Source organism: Tachypleus tridentatus, chromosome 4 (genome assembly GCF_004210375.1).
Source record: "Tachypleus tridentatus isolate NWPU-2018 chromosome 4, ASM421037v1, whole genome shotgun sequence".
In the NCBI taxonomy this organism is placed as follows: Eukaryota; Metazoa; Arthropoda; class Merostomata; order Xiphosura; family Limulidae; genus Tachypleus; species Tachypleus tridentatus.
The window spans coordinates 55,923,864-55,936,362 of NC_134828.1; positions in this window are offsets into that span (position 1 = coordinate 55,923,864).

The window sequence follows — 12,499 nt, forward strand, 5'->3', positions numbered from 1 at the left end:
ATCTTGATGTAAGATGTATATACCGTGTTTCTCCGATAATAAGACCTAACCATAAAAAAAGACCTAGTGTGATTTTTGGGGATAGTTTTAATATAAGCCCTACCCTTAAAATAAGCCCTAGTTAAGAGTGGCAGGAAGAGGAAAGAAATAAAAAAAAATATTAATTAGTTTAATAGTTAGTTAATTAGTTTGTTTAAGTATTAATCAGTTAATTTAATAGTTTAATGCTCATGCTCAACATGAGAGAGTAGGTGCGAAAATTTTACAAGAAATTGAGTTAAGTGAAAACTCAGCAGGAATTTTAAAAACAGATGATTTGCAAGACATTCCAGAGGATGATGATATGATTGTTTTTGAATAAATTCGTGTTAATGAGTTTCTGAATGTTTTTCGTAATTTCTATTTATTTAGAGGTCTTATAATTTTTACTTTGTAACTTCATTTTTTTAATATGTCAAAATAAGACATCCCCCGAAAATAAGCCCTAGTGTCATATTTTGGAGTGAAAATTAATATAAGCCCTGTCTTATTTTCGGAGAAACACGGTAGTAAAGAACAAAATTTCGGTTGTAAAATAAAAATTGAAAAGATTTCAACACCTCAAAAAATAAGTATCACAACTATGGAATAACAACGATAGAAATTTTAACATTAGGGAGGATGTGAAATGTATTTAAGTTCTGAAACTTTAAGGTGTAAATAACAAATACATGGGTATACATATAAAGAATGAGTATTATGCACTATTCTGAATAAAAAATTATAATGATATAAACATTGAGATATACAATACAATAAAATAATACAAGATACAAATAAACTATATGTGTTAAAAGTATGATGTTATTAAAGATAAATGTCATTGATGTGAAACTTATAATTCTTTGAAACCTGCCTACTATTCAAGGACTTACAAAAATAGTAATAAATGGTTCACATATACAATGTTTAATCTTTTTTAAAATCATTGGAGAAATATTAACTGGCTCAGTTTAATTTAGTATGTTTGTATTTAAGCCGAAGGCTACATAATGGACTATCTGTGGTCTTTCTATAATGAGTATAGGAACCCAGTTCTAGCATCATAAATCCGCAGACATACACGCTGTTTCTATTAGGGGTTCTCTGGCCCAGGAGACTTATCGCTATCTAATTTTTTTTCAATTTTTAACAACATCAGACTTAATGCAGTCATGTTGTAATCTACAAAACTACATTCTCATCTTCATCTTTATAGGTGTAACAATTTTAAAGTATGTCAATAGAGTTCTAAGGCAAAATTTTCCTGTAGTGAAACTATGTCCACTGTCCGAAAAGAAATTAACTTTCTTAAATAACTTTCTAAAGTATATTTTATTGAACTTTCCAAACCTTTCCCACAACTTATGTAAAGCCTATAGTTACTGGGGCAATTTTTATTACCACTCTTAAAGATAGAAGTGACGGTTAGCTAATTTCCAATATATTGGTTCTTGTCCACTATTCAAAGACACACAAAATTGTGACAAGTGACTCAATGCCTAACCCTTAACGTCGTCAAAACCCTCGGAAAAATATTATCAAGCTCAGGAACTTTATCATTTTTAACCGTCCCAATTTTATTTTAACAAGCTCAAAATTTATACATCTCTATTGTTCATCTTCAAGATGAGGAATACTGCTTAGATATTCATTAGTTAAAACTGGGGTTTGGCGTGGCTAGATGGTTAGGACACTCGACTCACAATCTGAGAATCATGGATTAGAATCCCTGTAACATCAAACATATTCACTGTATGAGCCGTAAGGGTGTTATAATGTTACTTGCAATCCTATTATTCGTTGATAAAAGAGTAGCCCAAGAGTTGGCGGTGGGTGGTGATAACTAGTCGCCTTCCCAGTAGTCTTACACTGCCAAATTAGGGACAGCTAGCGCAGATAGCTCTCGTGTAGACCCAAAAATAAAACAAAAATGAAGAAAAACAAAATTTAAAAACTTAACCATCATCATCAATACAAACCTTTCTTTGTCATCTCTCATCTGTCCATGTCCTAGAATTTTGTTTACTCCTAATGTGCTTAAGAAAAAATTATTACAGTTAGGCCCGATATGGCCAGATGGTTAATGAACTTGACTCGTAATCTATGGGTTGCAGGTTCAAATCCCCATCACACCAAACATGCTCACCCTTTCAGCTGTGGGGTCGTTATAATGTACTGGCATTTCCACCATTCGTTGGTAAAAGAGTAGCTCAAGAGTTGGCGGTGGGTGGTGGTGACTAGCTGTCTTCCTTCTAGTCTTACACTGCTAAATTAGGGAAGGCCAGCACAGATAACCCTTGAGTAGCTTTGCGAGAAATTCAAAAACAAAATGAAATCAAACCTTACTGTTAATATTTATGTTTCAAGACAAATTATTTTCATAAATCATTTGGATACTCTAATTTCCTGTTTGAAGGAACTATTAATTTTTTTTACATATTAATTATTAAATAATGTTTCTTATTATTGATGTATATGCTCCTGGGATATCTTTGAAGTATCTAAGTACAGGTTTAATCTTCTTATTTTGGGTTGCAGAACTTAATATCACATGTCTGAAAATGTGTGAAACCAGGCCTTAATAAATCAGTATTTAATGAACACTTTCATGTTACTTTAGACAGGGTGAAAGATTCATTGTCGAATATTATCGAAAAAGTTTTATATTTCTCAGTATTATAACAGCGATCTAAATTATGTTCTATTTATCAAATTATCTGGAGTTTGAATAATACGATAATTTGTTGACGGTTGGAAAGTAAGAATTTCATAATATTTCTTCATTATGCTACTTTGAATGACAAGACTTCAACCTAAATTATAATAAGTTATTTCTGTTTGAAGTGTGCAGACATTATCTGATAAAAAATGATTTACATAATATTCTAATGTATTAGTGTTCATGAAGTTTACGTACTGTATTTCATTCTATAGTACCACTAATCTTAGGGAACAGTATACAGAGATATTCTAACTTCCTAAATAAAATACACAACACTTCTAATGCTTACATTGTTAATAATGGTTTTCCTATAACGTAATAATCCAGGTTCTTGGAGGCGCTCGTCTCGTTAACTTGTGGATGAAGGATTCAAATTCCAATCCCATCAAACATGTGATGGTCAATCCTACTATTTGTTAATAAAAGAATAATCCAAAAGCTGGCGGTGAGTGATGACAAATATGACTAACTGCTTTGCCTCTAATCTTTCTCTTCTAAATTAAGAATGGCCAGCGCGTGTAAAGGTCTGGAGAAACTTTGCGGAAATTCCAAACAAAAAAAAACACAACTCCATAGGATACCGAGGCCTAAGTGTCGTATTTCACGATATGAGGTTACTGATACTACCGCAAAACTTCAAAAGTAACTTTAAATAAATAAACCAAACATTTCACTTTAATCAGTGATGTCGAGAAAACCCACTTGTGGAGAAATATATATGTAAAAATGGCTCGTTTGGGTTGAGAAAATATTTTACGTAGAAGGTCGAAACGTTGTTCGCTCTTCTACGTAAAATATTTTCTCAACCAAACGAGCCGTTTTTGCATATATATTTCACTTTAATGTTATTATCACTATTCTTCTATCATCCATGCTAACGTACAGAGGTCTAATTACTGTGTTTTATGAAATGTTTGTCTGTTTGTTTTATTAAATTTCGCGCAAAGCTGCACGAGGGCTATCTGCGCTAACCGTCCCTAATTTTGCAGTGTAATACTAAAGGAAAGGCAGCTAGTCATCACCGCCTATCGTCAACTCTTGGGCTACTCTTTTACCAACGAATAGTGGGATTCACCGTCACATTATGACGACCCCACAGCTGAAAGGGCGAGCATGTTTGGTGCGACGGGGATTCGAACCCGCAATCGTCGGATTACGAGTCGAACGCCTTAACTCACTTGGTCATGCCTAGCCTTCATGAGATACAGTCAATAATTCTGCAGGGTAGTTTCTACAAATATTCTAAAGTACTCTTCTCATGTGACCCTTTTCAACAAACTGATACTGATATTTTGTTTGAGACAATATATTCATGAAATGCTGAAGCTTGGCTTGGATAGCTGCAAATGCTTACGCCTAGTTATATATCATAAACATGACTATTTCAGGAGAGTTCTAATAAAACGTTTTGACTATTTTAGCTAGTATAGGTTAACCGTGTTTCTGCCTAACAAACGAAATGAAATACTGAAAGCAATATTGGCCTGTCATGTTCTTTTGACTAAAATACTATTCATAGTTGAAGAAAGCTAAAATTGTAATACCAGCCAGTATTTCATTTAAGGAGATAACTAACACTGTCATTGTCGATAACCCTATTTCTTTCCTTGTTTTTCTGGTCAAGGCAGAACTCGTAGAAGGTTTAGTTTTAGCATTATTCTTTAATCTTCTCTTTTGTACGCATGGTAGTTGTTTTTAATTTTCAATATTTTTATCATTGCCTGGAGCACAGATTCTATAAACACACAAAAAATTATCAGTGAAAGAATAATTCGCCAGATTTAAGTTCATTAAGAGGAAAAAGAAAAAAAAATCAAAGATTCAATGCATGACTTGTAAATCATGTAAGAAATTATTTCGTGTAATGTTTTTAATATTTAAACATTAACTGATTATGAACTGTCAGTGATGCGAAAGTATAATGAGTGTTCATTGTTTGCAGGTAATAATTCTTCCCTATATGACAGAGGAACAAGGATTCAACCACTAGCATCATTAGTTAGTGTGTCATCACACATTAACAGTGGCACGGTGGTTAAGGAAAGGGGTTTGAGACGACAGGAGAATCACCCACTTGGGAAATGAATCCTTTACGATGTACTTATCCGTTTTTATGCTATTTACGCATGGTTTTTCTATTCTCTTAATTTTCTTTGGTTCAGAACTGGTGATAACAAGGTGTTGATAACCGTGAAACAAAACACTTTGGTGGGTGGAGTGATAATGGAGAGGTTTTTTATACATACACAATATAAAGCAAACAAGCAGCTATAATTTATTACTTCTTTTTTCTATTTTACTTTGTTTGATATAAAAAAAAAACTTATAGATGCTAGAAAGACTGTACCAAATAGTTAATTTACAAAACATAAGAAAGTATATCCCATATTTTTGAGAGAAATACAATAGTACAAGCATTGTAAAACAATAAAATCAATATACTTGACCTATACATTTATGTAGAAGCAAAGAAAGTGTCAAATATGTATGAAATATCATATTGAGTTGCGTTCGAAATAGGTATAGGAGTTGATTTCTGAAAGTAGGTAGATGACGTTCAACATAAAGTTTAATGATATTATATACTTTTTATTTTGAAATATCTTGACTCCGATATCGAATAACTTATAGACATTTAGATGAAAAATATAAATATAACACTATAAACAAAATTTTTACTTTTTCTTGTTCCTGGGCGGAAAGTGATGTTCCTAATCGCTTATGCTTAAAGCAAATGGAAAAGACCTATTTTTCTCTTCAAACTTTGCTTTTGTGACCTGGGTAATGAAATTTTTAAATTTATCCATTTTCCAGAACATTCTAGGTAGATACAGTGCTGAGTAGTTTATAGAGAATGTTTTCGAACTTACAAGATATTTCCAGAACTTTCTAGAACGTTATAGAAGAGGACGTTGTAGATCGAGATTACAATTTCGGAGGTGCAGCTAGTGAGAAAAACCCATACTACCCCAACCAAAGAGACTTGAATGATTTGATCAGAGATCTTGGTCTAATGCCAAACATTTGACATCTAGGCTCAAGGAATGGGATTTGTTAGATGAAAGTGTGCAAGTCGCAGAGGAAGCGTCACCAACATTTGTCAAGCTTCTTCAGTCGTCAAGATGGGTTCTGTTTCTGCCACAATGTATCAGGTCAATACGAGGCAATTGGAATTACCTGCAACCCGAACGATTGGCGCCTCTTCATTAATAGCTCATCCAAAAACCTCAAAGCTGTGCTGTTTCATAACGGGATTAAGTATTCATCTCTTTCCCTGGCTCATTCGGTGCACCTCAAAGAGGAATACAACAGCGTCAACACCTTGCTAGAAGCCTTGAAGTATGATGAGTTTGGCTGGGAGGTTATCAGAGACTTCAAAATGGTGGCATACTTGATGGGTCTCCAAGGAGGCTTTAGCAAATTTCCTTGTTATCTTTACCTTTAGGACAGCAGGAACACCGCAGCGCACTATAACAGGAAGCACTGGCCACAACGGACCGAGTTCTCTGTGTGGAGACATAATGTCAAGTGTGAGCCACTAGTAGACCTCCAGAAGATGCAATTTTCACAATTTGTCACAGCTCTTGGTAAGGAGTATACAGCCTACAAGTACCTTCGAGACTTCTTCCCTAAGCTGTCTGAGGCAAAGGTCAAAGCTGGTGTCTTCGTTGAACCACAAACAAAGAAGATCTTGGTGTGCATAGAATTCCCCAAGAAACTCAGTAAGAAGGAAAAAAAGCTTGGAGTGGCTTTGCCACAGTAGTTTGGGGTTTTGTGGGCAATTACAAGGCCGAAAATTATGTGGAATTGGTTGAGGCTCCGGTGAAGTATTACGGCAAAATGGGCTACAGGATGTCCCTGAAAGTTCATATCCTTGAGGCTCATCTTGATAAATTCAAGGAGAACATGGGAGCGTACTCAGAGGAACAAGGCGAGCGTTTCCACCAAGATATACTGGACTTTGAACTCCGCTACCAAGGAGCGTATAACGAAAACATGATGGGAGACTATATTTGATGGTTGATACGTAAAAATCATTTACATTACAGTCGCTATTCTCGAAAAACAACTCACTGCTAAACATTTTTGTTAATTTTTGTATAAATTTAGTATAAATACATGTAAATCTTGATTCATATGTTGTTTTGTTCAGACCTTATGTAAATGAAAATGAGTAAGTTTGCCCGGTTTTACATAAAAAATAGGTTAATTTCTAAATTTCATTATCCAGGTCACAAAAGCAAAGTTTATTGGAATTAATGGCCATTTTCTGTAATTTTACAACATAAACAATTAAGAAATAACACATGCTATCCAGGAATAAAATTTGTGTTACATAGTACAATCAAATTGAGATAAAACGTAAGTAATTTATAACTGATGGTTATTAGTTGCGATTTTACAGACTTATCAAAAGCTTTTAATCCAAGTAATTTATAAAAACAATAATTTTGTCGTTTATGAAAGAGATTTTTACAGTATTTTAGTTCCACTTACGTTTACTTGGTAAATAGGATGGAATTTTATATAGATATATGTGAAAGTGCCTTTGCTCGGAAGAAACAGCGACAAGTTATTCAGATTATAACTTCAATTACATTATTTTAAGTATTTGTTAATTTCATTCTTAAAACAGGTCAACATATAATGCATTATGAAAGACGAAGTAACACTTGCAATTTCTAAAGATAGAATAACAAAGTAATGGTAAAATATTAACCTCTTATCCTTCATTATTACTTATGGTATTCATCCTCTCTATATTTCACACACAGAAATATTGAAAGTATGTATTAATAACAAAAGTACAAGTCAAGTTAAATGTATTTCTTGGGCTAGGATATCATGTTTCACATACCTTCTTTAAAATAATGTGGTCGAAATGCATCTCAGTCCTTTAAGGCTTGGAAGTCCAATACAATACAACACATACGAGAGTGAAAAAGTTACACTTTTACGCAAAATTTATGAGAAGGTATAGCAATATCAGTAATGAAACACAATATTTAAAGTGTATTCCTTTTGCCTTGGTCTCCCAGTGGGTCAGCGTTATAAGCTTGCAAAACTAAAATCCAGGATTCGATTCCTCCACGGTGGATAATACAGATAGCCAAACGTCAATTTGCACTAAAACCAATAAATTCTTCAAACCGATGATTAACTCAACTCGAATTGTCAGTAATTTGATCGATTTTTTAATAACTGGTTGATCAATATTTTTGCAACAGTTCTGGAGAACGTTACAAAGCATATTACTATTATTTTGGCTGCTGTTTTCCTTCGAGGTTTTCAGATGTTCCCATAACCTTGATGAGATTTAGGCCCGAAATGAGGAAGTTTCTTAATTTTCACCTTTTTATCATTTAATGTTTCGATCGTTAGACTTCGTCCGTTACGATTTGCAAAATTTGAAGATTGGAATATTTTGTCTTTAGCAAGGTATAGTTAACTTTATGCAAGTTTTATCTCCAACACCATAAAAAATGAAACAGCACCATATCTAACTAGAAACTCTCTCATAGGTAACTGAATAGTGTCTATATACAATTTGGTGCTTGTCTCTCACACCGTGCTGTCTTCTTATTCTACAATAAATTTCAAGTTGTGGATAATTTGTGAAAGGCACCGTTTTCCGCTTTCATATGCTACGTTTTGTTCATTTTTGCTATATTTCTCTTTATTAGAAATAGTTTACTCACTCGATCGCTTCTATTTAGTTCAAAACGAGCGTACATTTGCTTCATTGTTCTTTTGTTAAGTATTCAACTGCTCTTGAATGAAATTTGTTGCTACAACTCACGAAGCTAGCCCAGTATAGCACTCATTATTCACATGTTTCACTACATTTTGTAGTTTCGGTTTAAGACACTACGCACTACTGAATCTTTTTCACGATATTTCATTGTTACATTAGAAATATGTTATTGGGAATCAACTTTCTGGTAGATATTTCACTTTTTAAATAAAGAAAAGAAATAAATACAAACGCCTACGCTAGGTTCTTATATACGTTTTAATATTATTATTTAACGATACTTTTATTGTAATATACTGTTGAGTTGGACATTGACCACCGATAAGTTTACTGACTTACGACGCTTTAAATTAGGCTTTCGATTCCCCACGATGGACAGAACGCAGGTAGCCTGTTGTATAGATTTGCACTGAAACAAACAAACTAAACTAAAGTAAAGGAAGAAGGCTATGACAAAGCCACAAAATTGGTGGTAATACATTCTAAGATAAATATGGATTAGCTAAACAATGTTTATGATATATTTTGGAGAAGGATGTATTTCAATTTGAGGATGGTTGTTGCTAATACTTTGGAAGAGTGATATTATTTAACAAGAGGATGATAACTGGCAATACTGTTTGAGAGGGATATTATTTCATTACAGGTTATTAATAGTAATATTTTTTTAAATTTGTAAGAGGGATGTTATTAGGTTAGAGAATGGTTCGTAGTAATCATTTGTACGTAAGATATTATTCAAGTGATAGATGATTGACGATAATATTTTCTGAAAGTGACATAATTCAACCAATTAATAACTGATGGTAATTCTTTGGAATAAAGGTACGGCTATATAGTGTAACTTTAGAAACGCAATTATTATTACTTTTTTGATGTAATGAGAATTCATTTTAGGAAAATTATTTGCGACTATAACAAAGCAATAGGGATGAATCATGAAACTTTCATATAGAAGACAGATATTTTGTCATGGTTAATGTAACCTTTTTCTAAGAGAGAAAAATAACCAATTATTATTTTATTGTAAAATATGGTTTTAGGCTACAGTTTTATCTTCCCAATACTTACAAAGCCACTAACGAGTACATTATTTTTATAGTTGAGTCATCAAAAGTAAGACAAATATCCAATAGATATTTAATAACATTGCTATTGTTAAAAATATATTGATATCTTATCATTCACATATGTTGATACAATTATCCTAAAAACTTTTAATAGCCATACTGCCCTCAAAAAACATCTTTCTGTTTTATTAGCCGTTCACATTATACAAATGTACTGCCGAGTTTTAATAAATTTACTGTCATTAACACCTTTTTGATACCTATTAAATTATTCAATATATGGATAACATAACTCATAAACTTGTCTTTATTAAATGCATATAATCTTTTATCTTTAAGTCTGCTTGAAAGTTGATGGTAGAACTAAGAATAGATGTTAATTTTTCCATGACTTGTGTTGACGTCCGAAGTAAACTACACACTTGTACAAACGAGTTTTAAAGTGGATTTCTTGGTGATAAATATCTCCTTCTACGCCACAATATAGAATGAGCTTGGGTTTCAAGTCTATAATATATTTTTTTATATTTTTGTGTATGATGCTTCAATGTCTATATTAGAAATGACTAAGTTTACATTTGTTTGAACGGGATGTTTCTGTGATGTATGTTTATACACTTTCAATTTCTCGTGAAATTTATATTTAAATATTTGCACTGTGAAATGGGTTTGACTTGCGTAAAGGTACACGTGGATAGTTCATGGTTTTTCTCTTCAAGTGGTTTCATTATATCGTAAATTTAAAGTTAAAATACGTCTCAGACAGCCTAAAGGGAATGAGAATGTGGTATATTGAAAATCTTCTTTGTATTTCTTTTTCTTTTAGTTTAGAAATGTAAGCAGTTTTGTCTTCAACTCGTTAACACATGTTGTTTGCCATAGGATATGGATTTGAATTGCATTGACCTTATTTTTTGGTCAATCATAAGTTATCATAGGCTATTTTTCTCGATTTTTCTAAACCTTCCCATGATTGTTTTTACTGTGAGATCTCTTTAAGGGTGATCTAACGGTTTTGTGACCATATAACTCATGAGAAGGTGTTGATGCACAGAAGATGTGAGTGATAATACAATATGGGAGAATAATCAGTGTCTAAAGTTTGTATATAGTTTTTGATAAGATTGTTTTTTTTCAGAATTTATTCCTTTTTTTAAGCACGATGTCTCAAATCGTCTTCATTTGTAATTTATTCAATTTTATTTTTTGGGTAAATTTCTTGCCAAGTGTTACGTATTATAATTTATCTTAAACGAGTCTCCGATACACATTGTTATGTATTACGATTTCAAAGAGCTGGAAATTTGAATTTGTATTTAGAAGCTATGTGAATCTCGATGTTTATCAACTTTTTTATATTTGCCAACAATATCGATACACACAGTTTTCTTTCGTAACTCCAATATATTTTAATATTCAAATTGCTATAGAATTTATAATAACGTTTATTATCAGAAGTTATCACAAATCATGATTTATGCACAAAGGTTTACGAACTTACAAGCAATATTAAGTCTTCTATCTGGTCTGGAACTGAATATTCAATCAACGGTTCACGATGAGCAACTTACTGGTTTAACAGCTGACGTTTCTCCGACGAAGATATCTAATGTCCTCGAAGAAATACTAATGTTCGAAGTTAATTCACTGAAGTCAGACGGTTTGTAATATTCGAAATCTACAAACGCTTATGGTCAAATATCTGTACTTTTGCCATTAATAAGCGTTTATCACAGTTATAGCTCCAGAAGGTTATATTATATTAACTGTAGTAAACCAACAATATTTAGCTGTTTCTCTGCGTTGTTAGTAAAATAAATATACAATAGTAAATCCGTTACAATAGTCACTTTAATCATGTAATTTGGTCAGGTTGAAACTTCATAAGTCATATTTTAGAATAAAAGTTGCGACGAAGCTACTGTAAGTGCGATTACTACACTGGTATTGTTTGTTTGTTTTTCTTTTTACAAAGCCATATCGGGCTATCTGCTCAGCCCACCGAGTGGAATCGAACCCCTGATTTTAGCGTTATAAATCCCGAGACATACCGCTGTACTAGTGGGAGGTTGCTATAGTGGTATGTGAGAAATCAGTTTACCTCAGAATATTACAGTTGTACAAAATTATCTTTTGACCGAAAATTGGTAGCGTAAATAAAATAATGTATAGAACTTCTATATTTATAACACTACTAACATAGAAATATGACAATTGAAAAATAATTAAGGTAATTCATTGAAGTATTTTTTTATAATCGAAGCAAACAAACAAAGACAGTCAAATATGAACAAGAAAGGTGCGAAATTAAAACTCAAACATTGCCACATATTTTTAATGCATTTAATTATTAATACTATGTCCATATTTAGATATGTTTAATCCACTCATTACTTTCGTTATTGAGAGTAGAGTACAAACGCCTTTGGACTAAAAACAACGAAACAAACATTATCTTTTGGAATATCTAATGACGCACTCAACTTATGTTTAGAATATTCCATATACTGGAAAATATGTTCACTAAACAGGTTGCTTTTAGTTATTGCAAGAACATATTGCGTACCGAAAAACGTCTTTTCAAAACCGGTAGCTCTCGTTATGATAAGATCATTTTATATATCAAAACCTCCTTCACTAAATAGGTAGCTCTTATATGCTACAGCTATAGAATGTCTTAAACTTTATTTTTTAACCCAAATGCCTGTTTCCTCGTTGGCTTTTTGAACATGTTTATATAAGCTCTGAGCTTATTAATAAAATCTTATGGTTTCCGTCGCAATCTCTTCTGGTTTTAATCAGTTTATGTTTTGCGTATAGTATGTGTTCAGTGATGTATTTCATACGAGTAGCCATTGCCTTCAAGAAATGCTATCTCTCAACGGTTTATATACATATATACACTGAAACACATATACCATGTCGCTTAAT